Source organism: Podarcis tiliguerta (genome assembly GCF_965153285.1).
Source record: "Podarcis tiliguerta genome assembly, chromosome: W".
NCBI classification, from domain to species: Eukaryota; Metazoa; Chordata; class Lepidosauria; order Squamata; family Lacertidae; genus Podarcis; species Podarcis tiliguerta.
The window spans coordinates 2148579-2160703 of NC_139552.1; the positions used below are offsets into that span (position 1 = coordinate 2148579).

At 41.5% G+C, this 12125-nt stretch overlaps 1 protein-coding gene across 1 annotated transcript in view; it reads left to right on the forward strand.

Annotated features, from left to right (window-relative positions):
- LOC310668824 (FERM and PDZ domain-containing protein 3-like) overlaps nucleotides 1-12125 on the forward strand; it is a 60265-nt gene that overhangs the window by 5977 nt on the left and 42163 nt on the right. The window lies entirely within an intron of this gene.

Sequence of the window (12125 nt, forward strand, 5' to 3'; positions counted from 1 at the left end):
TCCATCCGTCCTGGGTGGGGATCAGATCGGATGGGATCGGATGAGAGCGGACAGGCGGTCCGCTCTCATCCGATTCCCCATAGAGAGCAGCGGGGCTCTGACATCTCCCTCTCCGCACACAGTGGTGGTGTGCCTCGTGATTTTTTTCATGAAACAAGTGTGCCTTTGCCCAAAAAAGGTTGAAAAACACTGCTCTAGCTTTATCCAGTCTTTCACCCACGTTAAACAAGCCGCTTCGTAATATAGACTCAGGTCTGGTAAAGAAAAACCCCCTCTTTCTTTTTTATCTACCAGTATTTTCATTTTTATCCGTGATCTTTTTCCCTGCCAAATAAATCTCGCCAAGATCCTTTGCCAATCTTTACACTGTTTTAATCCTTTCATTACTGGGATAGTTTGGAACAGAAATAACATTCTGGGCAGAACGTTCATTTTGATAACCGATATCCTCCCTAAGAAGGAAAGTTTCAGTCTCTCCCAGATTTCTAAGTCTTTCTTGATACCCTTCCAAGTAGCCTCATAATTATCTTTATATAAATTTATATTTTTTGCTGTGATCCACACTCCTAAATATTTCACCTTCTTAGCAACCGTAATTCCCGTCTTTTGTTCTAGCTCTACTATATCTTCCTTAGTTATATTTTTTGTTATCATTTTAGTCTTATTCCTGTTAAGCTTAAGACCTGCCACTTTTCCAAATTCTTCTATTTTCTGTAGGGCTTCTTATAAACTGTTCTTTGGATCTTCCAATGTTAATATCAGGTCATCCGCAAATGCTTTTATTTTGAATTCCTTACTTCCTACCTTAATTCCTTTGACCTCCGGTGTTTCCCTTAACCTTTTATTAAACACTTCCAACACTGTTATAAATAACAAAGGGGATAAGGGACAGCCTTGCCAGGTCCCTTTAGCAATATCAAAGGCTTCCGATATATTATTATTTATTATAAGTTTGGCTTTTTGCTCTTGGTAAATAGCCTCAATACCTTTTCTAAATCCTTCACCAATTCCCATCGTTTTTAAATTTTCTTTCATGAAACGCCAGGAGACATTGTCAAATGCCTTCTCGGCATTAATAAAAATCAGCACCGCCTGCTTGTCTATTCTACAGTCCAGGTATTCAATAATGACTATCACGTTTCTTACATTGTCTTTCAGTTGTCTCCCCGGGAGGAAACCCGTTTGGTCTTTATTAATTCTTTTATTTAGCACTTTTTTAAATCTTTCCGCCAACACATCTGTGAATAGTTTATAGTCGTTATTTAATAATGAGATCGGTCTATAGTTTTTCACCTCTAAGCCATCTGTATCTTTTTTAGGGATTAAGGTAATATATGCTTCTTTCCAGGTATTTGGAATTCTCCCTTCTTTTAGTACATTGTTCATGACTTCACATAGCACTGGGGAAAGTTGATCACTTAATATTTTATAGTATTTGGCCGAGATACCATCTGGCCCCGGCGCTTTTCCTATTTTCATTTTCTTTATTGCTTTCCTAATTTCTTCCTCTGTAATTGTCTGATTTAAATATTCTCTTTCTTCAGTCATGATCTGTTGCAGTTGATATTTTTTTAAATAATCTTCTATCTCGTTATCTATCTCTTTTTCTCTTTTGTATAGTTCCTTATAGTATTTCTGAAATATCTTCTTTATCTCTTTTGGGTCCTCCACTATCCTCTCTCCATCCCTTATCTTACATATCGTGTTTTGTTTTTTCCTCTCTCTTAATTGCCACGCCAGATATTTCCCTATCTTATTTGCAGATTCAAAGTTCTTTTGTTTCATCATTTTGATCCTCCATTCAATCTCCTGGTTCACTATCATGGAAAATTGAGCTTGTAGCATCTTTATATTTTGTTTTATTATTTCATCTCCTGGTTTAATGGTTAATTGTCTTTCATTCTCCATGAGATCTATTAAAATTTCTTCTTTCCTTTTCTCTTTTTTCTTTTTTAAGATGCTATTTTTCTGAATTAGGAAGCCTCTCATAACGGCTTTCCCTGCGTCCCACACCATTTCTAGAGATGTTTCTTTATTAAAATTCCACTTGAAATATTCCTCAATTGTCTCTTTTGCTTTATTTATTATCTTTTGATCATTGAACAGATTTTCATTCATTTTCCATCTAAATGTTCTAGAATCTTTTCCTTTTACCTCCATATATACTGGATTATGATCAGATAAGGTTTGCGGGAGAATTTCAGACTTAAGTACTCTTTGCGTCAGTTCCTTCGAAATCCGGATATGGTCTATTCTCCCCCAGCTTTGATTTGGATTTGAAAAGAAGGTAAACTGTTTTATAGTAGGGTTTTTAAATCTCCAAACATCAATTAGTCCCATATTCTCCACTAATTCGAAGAAGGCTTTTGGTAGTTTGCCCTCCTTCACTTCCTGTTTTCTTGTTGATCTATCCAAGTTTGGGAGAACCACTCCATTAAACTCCCCCATCAATATCAATTGTTGGTCCATCCAGTCTAACAATTTGTTACCTAATTCAGAATAAAATGCTGACTTTTTGTCATTGGGTGCATATATCCCAACCACAGTTATCTTTTCTCCTTGATGGGTGATCTGTAACACTAACATTCTCCCCTCTTCATCTTTATATATTAATTTTGGATCAATTTTTTATTTCATATATAATACCACTCCTCTTTTCTTGACATTGTCCGATGCTACAAAGTCCAACCCTAATCTCTTATTACTTAAGATTCTTTTATGTTTTCTTGTTACATGAGTTTCTTGTAGACAGATTATGTCAAGGTTCTTTTTAAGCAATACATGAGCAATTTAGTTCCTTTTATTTTTATTGTTGAGCCCATTCACATTCCACAAGATTATTTTTAAAGTCATTTTTAGTATACAAGCAGTAAGTGGTTGAATCTAAGTTAAATCTACTGTTCCTTGTTATCTGTCTCTTCCTCTTCTTTTTCTTCTCCTAGGTTTGCCTCCCCTTCTCCCTCTCCACTTCCTTCACCTCCACCCCTCCCTTCGCCCGTCTGCTCCCCTTCTGGCTCCCACCCTCCCAACCTTCCCAGTTCCTTCTCATATCTTCTTGCAATTTTTTCCAATTCCAGGGAGCTGGATTATTTAAATCTTTTTTCCTTGAAATAGAATGAAATCCCTTCCGGGAATTCCCATCTATATTGGATCCCGTTTTTCTTCAACTGGTTAGTTAGTTTTTTATAAACATCTCTCTTACGAAGAAATCTCAAAGGAATCTCTTTAAATATAATAATTGGCTTTCCCTCAATACATAGTTTTTGGTTGTAGTTTAACTTTAGTACTTCATTTCTCATATCCAGAGAGTTAAACATGACCAGGACATCTCCTGGCAGTTTCTTCCCTCTGGCTTTGGCTTATTTTGCTTTTATCCGAAAAATATTTGCTACTGAATATCCTATGTCTTCTTCCTTCATATCTAGCCAAGCTGCCAATTCTCTAACCAATTTAGATCTTATATTTTCATTTGGTTCCTCAGGGATCCCCCTAAATTTCAGGTTTGATTGTTTCTGTTTCATTTGAGTCATCGCCACACTATCCAGTAACTCTTCCTGTATTTTATTTATCTCCTTCACCTCTGTCTTAATCCTATCCGTATCTTTCCTATTTTCTTTAATATCTTTTTGAACCCTTTTCATTGAGTCTTCAAGTACTTTGGATCTTAGAGATAAATCTTTTACTTTTCCTGTTAGTTCTCCCACCCCCCCCCTCTAATCTCTTATTCAATGAATCCTGTACTTCCAGTAATTTTTTCTCAATATACTGTTCGTTGTGTTTAAATTCTTTCCTTATTTCAGCCATCAAATTATCATAGTCCTTAATTTCCTTCCCATCTTTCCCATTTTCTTGCTTAGATGGTCTCCTTTCTGCAGGCGTTCCCGCCCCCTTTTTCATTTTGTATTTCTATTTGTCTTAATTAACTAAAAAGAGTTTTCCCACCCCTAGGGGTCGCACAACTGTAATTTAGTAAATTTCTTTGTTTTTCCAATGTAGTTCCTTTCTGGCCCCACACGGTGGCGCCTTATTTGCATTCACACTCTTAGCTCTTTGTTGTTCCCTGAAGCTCTTCAGTAAGAAGTCTCTCTCCACGTGCAGCTAGGGGACCAGTTAGATAGATCGCTTACAATCACAGAAAGCAAATGAAGGGAGAAGAAGGATCTCAAGGTTAGAGTCCTAGAGAATAAATAAAATAGGAAACACCAAGACAGAGGGAAAAGGAAAGGAGGTGGGGAACATCCAACTCAACACTTTCCAGGAAGTAGGGATGGGGTACGAGGTGAGTTTCGAAGCCGGAACAGAGAAGATGGGGGGGGGTGTCAAAATTAAGCCAGGAGATCACCACGGGAAGGCAGCAGAATCTAGAGAGAACATAGGGTCTTGCCAAGGTACTGTGTTTAAATCTTCTTTTATTTTATTTTCAACTTAACCGTTTACCCCCCGTTTGCTGGAGTGATAGATTGAACGTTTAAGGAGCCATGGTTATCTTCTCCTAGATGATTACAGCTGTGTACCGCTTTAAAAGAAGAACGGAAATGGAGCACGTAATGGCGGCGAGAGGTTCCGCTGTTTTCCAAAGCTCTCCTCTTACGATTCACGTTCTCCTCCCAGACCTCTCGTCGTATCCGCTCCTCTCAATAACAAATTCAGCTTTCAGTCAGTCAAGTGCCCCAAATAATAAAGAGAAACAGTCTCAGCTTGAACACGTTAGGCGGGAGAGATATATACAAAGTACTGTACAATAACTCGGAACAAAGTCTCACTTATTTATCCTAAACCGGGTGGAAATTACAGTCCCTTTTGGTCGCTGGCGTAGCGCGCTCCGACCAGGACAGAGCAGAAATGTTTCTATCCGCTTTTCAAATATTCAGCTGTTTTCAATCAGTCCATTGCCTCAGACTTTTACACTTTGTATCTGAGGTCTCTCCGCAACGCCCACTCGGCAGTTACAGTCTTACTCCCTCTCCTCTCCCAGTCTTCCGTTACACGCCGTTTACTCTTACCACTGGAGCGAATTCCTTCTTCTTTCACATCATAATGTCTTTTGTTCCCTTGTTTTCCTTAACTTAATTTCATTCTGTTGTTGTTTTAGTTATGACCCAGCTTCTTAATTGTTGTTGGAGGCTTGCCGCTTTCACTTGGAGCCTGAGGCTTCACAACATGGGGTCTGTTGCTTCCCTTTCATGCTGCAGCTCCAATCCTGTTTTCAAACTCGGTTTAAAATGTCCGAAAAACAGGGGAGCACCGGCAGCACCGCCGGGTACCTGTCTCTCGAGATAATCCTCTTCGGGTTTCGAGGTCCACGGAGCCTTCGTGACACCTCTAGACCCCCGTGTTGTTCGAGACCCCCCCCCCGGAGGGCAGCCTCACGCTCCTTTCCTGTGGCTGCGGTTCGCCAGAAGTCCCTCCCTCCCTCCTTCCTTCCTTCTTTCCTCCCTCTCTTTCTCTGTCCTTCCTTCCTTCCGTCGTTCCTTCCATCCCCATCCGTCCTTCCATCCTTCATTCCGTCCTTCCTTCATTTGTGCCTCCCACCCTTTCTCTTTCCTTCCTTCCTTTGTCCCTCCCTTCCTCCCTTCCTCAGTCCTTCCTTGCCTCCCTCCCTCCTTCCTACCTTCCTTCGTCCCACCCTCCCTTTCTCCTTCCTTCCTTCCTTCTTTCCTTCTTTCCTCCCTCCCTTTCTCTGTCCTTCCTTCTTTCCATCATTCCTTCCTTTGTCCCTCCCTCCCTTTCTCTGTCCTTCCTTCTTTCCATCATTCCTTCCTTTTTCCCTCCCTCCCTTTCTCTGTCCTTCCTTTCTTCCTTCCTTCCTCCCTCCCTCCCTTTCTCCTTCCCTCCTTTGTTTGTTTCTCTTTCCCTTTCTCTTTCTTTCTGTCTTTCCTTCCTTCCTTCTTTTTTTAAAAAAATATTTTTATTGAGTTTTAACACAAAAAGCAAAACAGAAAAAGAACAGAAACAAAAGCAAAACAATACAAAGTTACAAGAACACAAAATATCAAACAAAAGAAGAAAGACAACAACAATAAAAACAGTTCCATCTTCATAGTATTTCTTGCATTAACTTATTTCATCGACTTCCCCATACCTCCCTTCAGTGTATTCCAAATCTTATATTAAATCAGCAAATCCCTTCCCTCTACCTTAATTAATCTTTATTTTAATTTTAATATCTTGGTATAACTTAATCTATTTAATGTCTTAAATATTAGGTCTTTAAATTTTACAACTTTTTTACTAATAACCTTTTACATTCCATCTGATTTCGAATTAACATTCATTAATCTTATAATGTTTCTGTAAATAGTCTTTAAACTTCTTCCAGTCTTCTTCCACCGTCTCTTCTCCCTGGTCTCTGATTCTGCTGGTCATTTCGGCCAATTCCATATAGTCCATCACTTTCATCTGCCATTTTTCCAGAGTGGGTAGCCCTTGTGTCTTCCAATGCTGTGCGATGAGTACTCTTGCTGCTGTTGTGGCATACATAAAAAAGGTTCTATCCTTCCTTTTCACCTGTTGGTCAACCATGCCCAGGAGAAAGGCCTCTGGTTTCTTCGGGAAGGTGTATTTAAACACCTTTTTCAATTCATTATAGATCATTTCCCAGAAGGTCTTAATCCTTGGGCACGTCCACCAGAGGTGAAAGAATGTACCTTCAATTTCCTTACATTTCCAACATTTATTATCGGGCAAATGATAGATTTTAGCTAGCTTGACTGGTGTCATGTACCATCTGTATATCATTTTCATAATATTTTCTCTTAGGGCATTACATGCCGTAAATTTTATACCAGTGGTCCATAACCGTTCCCAGTCAGCCAACATTATATTATGACCCACATCTTGTGCCCATTTAATCATTGCAGATTTCACTGTCTCATCTTGTGTGTTCCATTTCAACAGCAAGTTGTACATTCTTGACAAAATCTTAGTTTTAGGTTCTAATAGTTCTGTTTGTAGTTTTGATTTTTCCACCTGGAAACCAATTTTCCTATCCAATTTGTAAGGCTCCATTATCTGGTAGTAATGAAGCCAATCACGGACTTTGCTTTTTAGTTTATCAAAACTCTGCAGTTTTAATTTATCTCCCTCTTGCTCCAAAATCTCCCAATATTTTGGCCAATTGGCCTCCATATTGAGCTTTTTTAGAGCTTTTGCTTCCATTGGAGATAACCACCTTGGTGTTTTGTTTTCCAGTAGATCTTTATATCTTATCCACACATTAAACAAAGCCTTCCTCACAATGTGATTTTTGAACATTCTATGCACCTTGACCTTTTCATACCATAAATATGCATGCCAACCAAATACATTGTTAAATCCTTCTAAATCCAAAGCGTCAGTGTTTTCAAGAAGTAGCCATTCCTTCAGCCAGCAAAAAGCTGCTGCTTCATAGTAGAGTTTTAAGTCTGGCAGGGCAAAGCCTCCTCTTTCCTTTGCGTCAGTTAGTATTTTAAATTTTATTCTTGGCTTTTTGCCCTGCCAGACAAATCTAGATATGTCTTCCTTCCTTCCTTCCTTCCTTCCTTCCTTCCTTCCTTCCTTCCTTCCTTCCTTCCTTCCTTCCTTCCTTCTTTCCTCCCTCCCTTTCTCTTTCGTTCCTTCCGTCCGTCATTCCTTTCTTCTGTCGTTCCTTCCTTCCATCATTCCTTCATTCTGTCCTCCCTTCCTCTGTCCTTCCTTCCTTCCTCCTTTCCTCCCTGCCTTCCTCCTTTTCTCAGTCCTTTCCTCCCACCCTCCTTCCTTCCTTCTTTCCTTCCTATGTTCCTTCGTCCCACCCTCCCTTCTTTCCTCCCTCCCTTTCTGTTCTTCCTACCATCCTTCGTCCCACCCTCCCTTTCTCCTTCCTTCCTTTGTCCCTCTCTCCCTTACTCTTTCTTTCCTTCATTCCTTTTTTTCCTTCGTCCCTCTGTTCCTTCCTTCTTTGCTTCCTTCCTTCTTTCCTTCGTTCCATCTTTCCTTTGTCCCTCTCTCACTTTCTCCTTCCTTCTTTGCTTCCTTCCTTCTTTCTTTCCTTCCTTCTTTCCTTCATCCCTCTCTTTCTCTCTTGCATGGGTTCGGACGAAAAATCCTAGCCCAACTTGTGCACCAGCATTGCAAAGCGCGACTAATAGCTGCGGACAGTCAGGGACCCTTGCTTAAGTGTCAGTAGTTTCTGCTGAGTGACATACCCCTGAATTTTGCTGGTAAACATTGTGTCCATCGCCTGATAAAACTTTGCTAAGTCCTGAAGGGCATCATTCCCCGCTGCTATCAGGGGTCTCACCCATTCCCAAATGTCCAACCACAAATGCCACCCTCTCTTCAGCACTTTCAAGTTCCCTTTTTTGCAAGTCCAGGGCGTATTTAACCTCAGTCTTAAATGCCAGGTATTCTTGGGGGTTCCTCTGAGAAGATTTATTGCTCAGAGAGATAAAGTCCAGCGCGCTTCTGCTGCAGCCGGCCTTCCAAAGGCATTCCAAAAGCATTCCAAAGCTCTGAGCAAAAGCAGAGTCTAGCAGCGGTCAGAAATTAAGCCTTCTGCCTTCTGTGCGTCAATGTGCATAAATCAGGCTCTCACGCAGAGTTACTAAAACTAAAAGGAGTTTATTTACAGCAGAAACTATCCACAATCACGGAACATCGTACAAACGTGTCTGTCCCGGACAAAAGAGAAACTAGAACAGAACAAAGGACTGAGACTCTCGGATGTGACGCAGAGTCTCTCCGCCCCACAGTAGGCAGGATGCACACTCTGAGCTGTTTAACCCTGTAAGCTCAGGTTCTCCTCACAGTTCCCTCCAAACTTGCTCACCAGCGATGGCACTTTTCTCCCAATTGGAGTGGTTTTGACCTGCTGGTCCTGCACTCTGTGCTCCTCAAGCCTCGCTGCGAGCTTGGCAATGCGCACCTCCAGCTCCACATTCCTCTGTACCAGGGCTGTTACGTTCTGCGCCTCATCTTCCCCAGCACCTCTGCCTGCAGCTCCCTTTTTGGGGTGACTCATCGTGTCTCTCTCTGCTCTGAATGCGAGCAACCACAACGACTCCTGGATTGCTGTCAGATGGCAATGGTGGTTGCTCGTGAGTAACCAGTCAGGACTCCGACCTGTCTTTTACAGGTTTTATTTTGGTGCAAAACTATTTACAGTGCAGAGCCTCAAGTTCATGCTTCCTCAATCACAAGCAGAATCCGGGAGTGGTTGTTTCCGGGACCTCCCCCAACATAAGAGTTTCGTCATCCCCAGCCTTTTTCTTCCTTCTTTGCCTTTTACACCTTTGCGCAGGGTAAGCGATGGAAGGGGCGTGCTTCCCTCCTGGCTGGCTTGGCCAAGAACGGTGCTGAGGCTCCCAGCAGCATCCTCTGGTCCTTTCCCCTCTTCCCCACTGGAGGTGTGGTTTCCTCACCACAGGTAGAGGAAATGCTTCGCAAGATTCTCGAAGGTTCCCTGTAACCCAACAGTCCCTCTGCTTCCCTACCCTGTTCCCATGGCAGTACCCTGACAAGTATGTTATGACCTATATCTTGTGCCCATTTAATCATGACTGATTTCACCTCGTCTTTTGTTTCCCATTCTAGCAGAATACTGATGTTAGGATATTTCCGTTCCACCTTAAACGGGAGCAGGATGTTTGTGTCACAGCCTGTGTATTTCCTGTTCACAGGATGTTTCTGTTGTGTCTTTGCTTTCGTTTCTCTCCCTCTGAGCCGGAACACTGAAGCAGGCAGTCATGTTTTTCTTTGTTCTGATCAACGCAGAAATAAACTTGTAAATAATGCTTTCCTGAGTGCATCTTTCGCTGTGCATTATCTGCTGATAGAGCGTGCACGGCTCTGGAATGTGGCAAGCTATTTCTGGAGCTCGTGTCGCTAATTGCTGATACTGCGTGTCTACAGGAGATCGATGGACGTCCGGAGACGACGTGGAATCATGATGGACTTTGTCTCCCTGGCAGTATCCCAACAACTATATGCACCCTTCAGCAGCTTCACTTTCCCTTCTACAACTTTCTTTTGAAATCTAGAGGTTGTATAATTAAATCCTTTCTTATTGTCTTCTTTGTATATCTCATGGAGTTGCCGATAATGTAACCAGCTCTGAAAATGGTCTTTTATTCCCTCATAATCTTTTAATTTCCATTTTCCTTCTTGATCCTTTAATAAGTCAGCACACATAAGCCACTTTCCTTTTTTACCAAGTGGCTTGAGCAATAAAGCTTCATGTGGTGAAAGCCACCAAGGGGTCATCTGTTCTAATAAATCTTTATATCTCTCCCAAACTCTCTTTAATGATTTCCTAAGTATATGGTTATAAAAACCTTCATGTACTTTCCTTTTCCAATACCATAAATATGCATGCCATCCAAATCTGTTGTCATGTCCTTCCAGATTGAATGCTTATTGCTTTTCCAGCTTTATCCAGTCCCTGATCCATACCAGACATGGAGCCTCATAGCATAATTTGAGGTCTGGGAGGGCAAAACCGCCTCTTTCTTTTGTAGCTGTAAGTATCTTTTTTAAAAAAGTTCTTTTATTAGGAATTTGAACAAAACGTGTTCTCTTAAAACATATCACCCTTAACCTTCCCCCCATTTTCCCCCTCCCTCCCATAAAACAACCCACCCTCCCCACCCCTTGACTTCCCTCCGTTCCAATCTCTGGTTTCTCTATAAATGTTATTCTCTGCATGTTACAAATTTGTATAAATCCTTGATTTGTCTAACTGGTTATTATCAATAAAAAAATTGTGAGTGTTTATTCAAAACCTGCCAAGGAGTCCAATTCGCTTTGTTGCATCTTTAAGTACCGTATTTTTTGCTCTATAAGACTCACTTTTCCCCTCCTAAAAAGTAAGGGGAAATGTGTGTGCTTCTTATGGAGCGAATGCAGGCTGCACAGCTATCCCAGAAGCCAGAACAGCAAGAGGGATTGCTGCTTTCACTGTGCAGCGATCCCTCTTGCTGTTCTGGCTTCTGAGATTCAGAATATTTTTTTTCTTGTTTTCCTCCTCCAAAAACTAGATGCGTCTTGTGGTCTGATGCATCTTATAGAGCGAAAAATACGGTACTTTGTGAAAGGTTCCCATTCATCTTTAAATTTACAGTTATCCTTGTCCCGTAGTTTATATGTCAATTTTGCCAATTCTGCATAGTCCATCAGTTTCTCTTGCTACAGTTCTTTGGTCGGGATTTCTTCATTCTTGCATCCTTGTGCTATTAAGACTGTCGCCGCCGTTGTTGCAATCCTTCAAAAGAGCTTTGAGGACAATCTCATGGTTGCCGGACAGAAAGTGGATATTTTTTCGGGAAATTCCATTAAAATTGAGGCTTAGAAGGACCAGATATGGGTTTTTAACAGCAGCACTTAGGAGAGTTGACACCAGATACAAATGGGAATTCCCAGAAGACATATCTTTCACATTTATGAAAAAGAGATACAGGTTAACATCGGAATTTGAAGCAAGAGAGTTCTTTGAAAAATACAGTGGTGCCCCGCAAGACGAATGCCTCGCAAGACGGAAAACCCGCAAGACGAAAGGGTTTTCCGTTTGCAGAGGCGCTTCGCAAGACGAATTTCCCTATGGGCTTGCTTTGCAAGACGAAAATTAACGAAAATTTTTGGGGGGGTTTTTTCGCTCCAAAACCCCTTTTTCTGAATCGCTAAGCTGCTAAAAGCATTTTAGCAGCAAAACCGCTAATCCCTTAAGTCTTAAAAAGACGTTTTTAGCCCTTAAATCGCCAATAGCGCTAATAGTGCTACTCCGCTAATGGGCTTGCTTCGCAAGACGAAAAAACTGCAAGACGAAAAGACTCGCGGAACGGATTCTTTTCGTCTTGCGAGGCACCACTGTACAAGAGAGACTCAGATTCCAAACAAGACCGGGGGACCCAGTAGCAGAACAAAGAGCTGCTTTGGAGCAGCTATCACCGGAAGGGGCAATATCCAAAAAAACAGATATTGTAACTGTTGGGATACTGCCAGGGAGACAAAGTCCATCATGACTCCACATCGTCTCCGGACGTCCATCGATCTCCCGTAGACACGCAGTATCAGCAATTAGCGACACGAGCTCCAGAAATAGCTTGCCACATTCCAGAGCCGTGCACGCTCTATCAGCAGATAATGCACAGCGAAAGATGCACTCAGGAGAG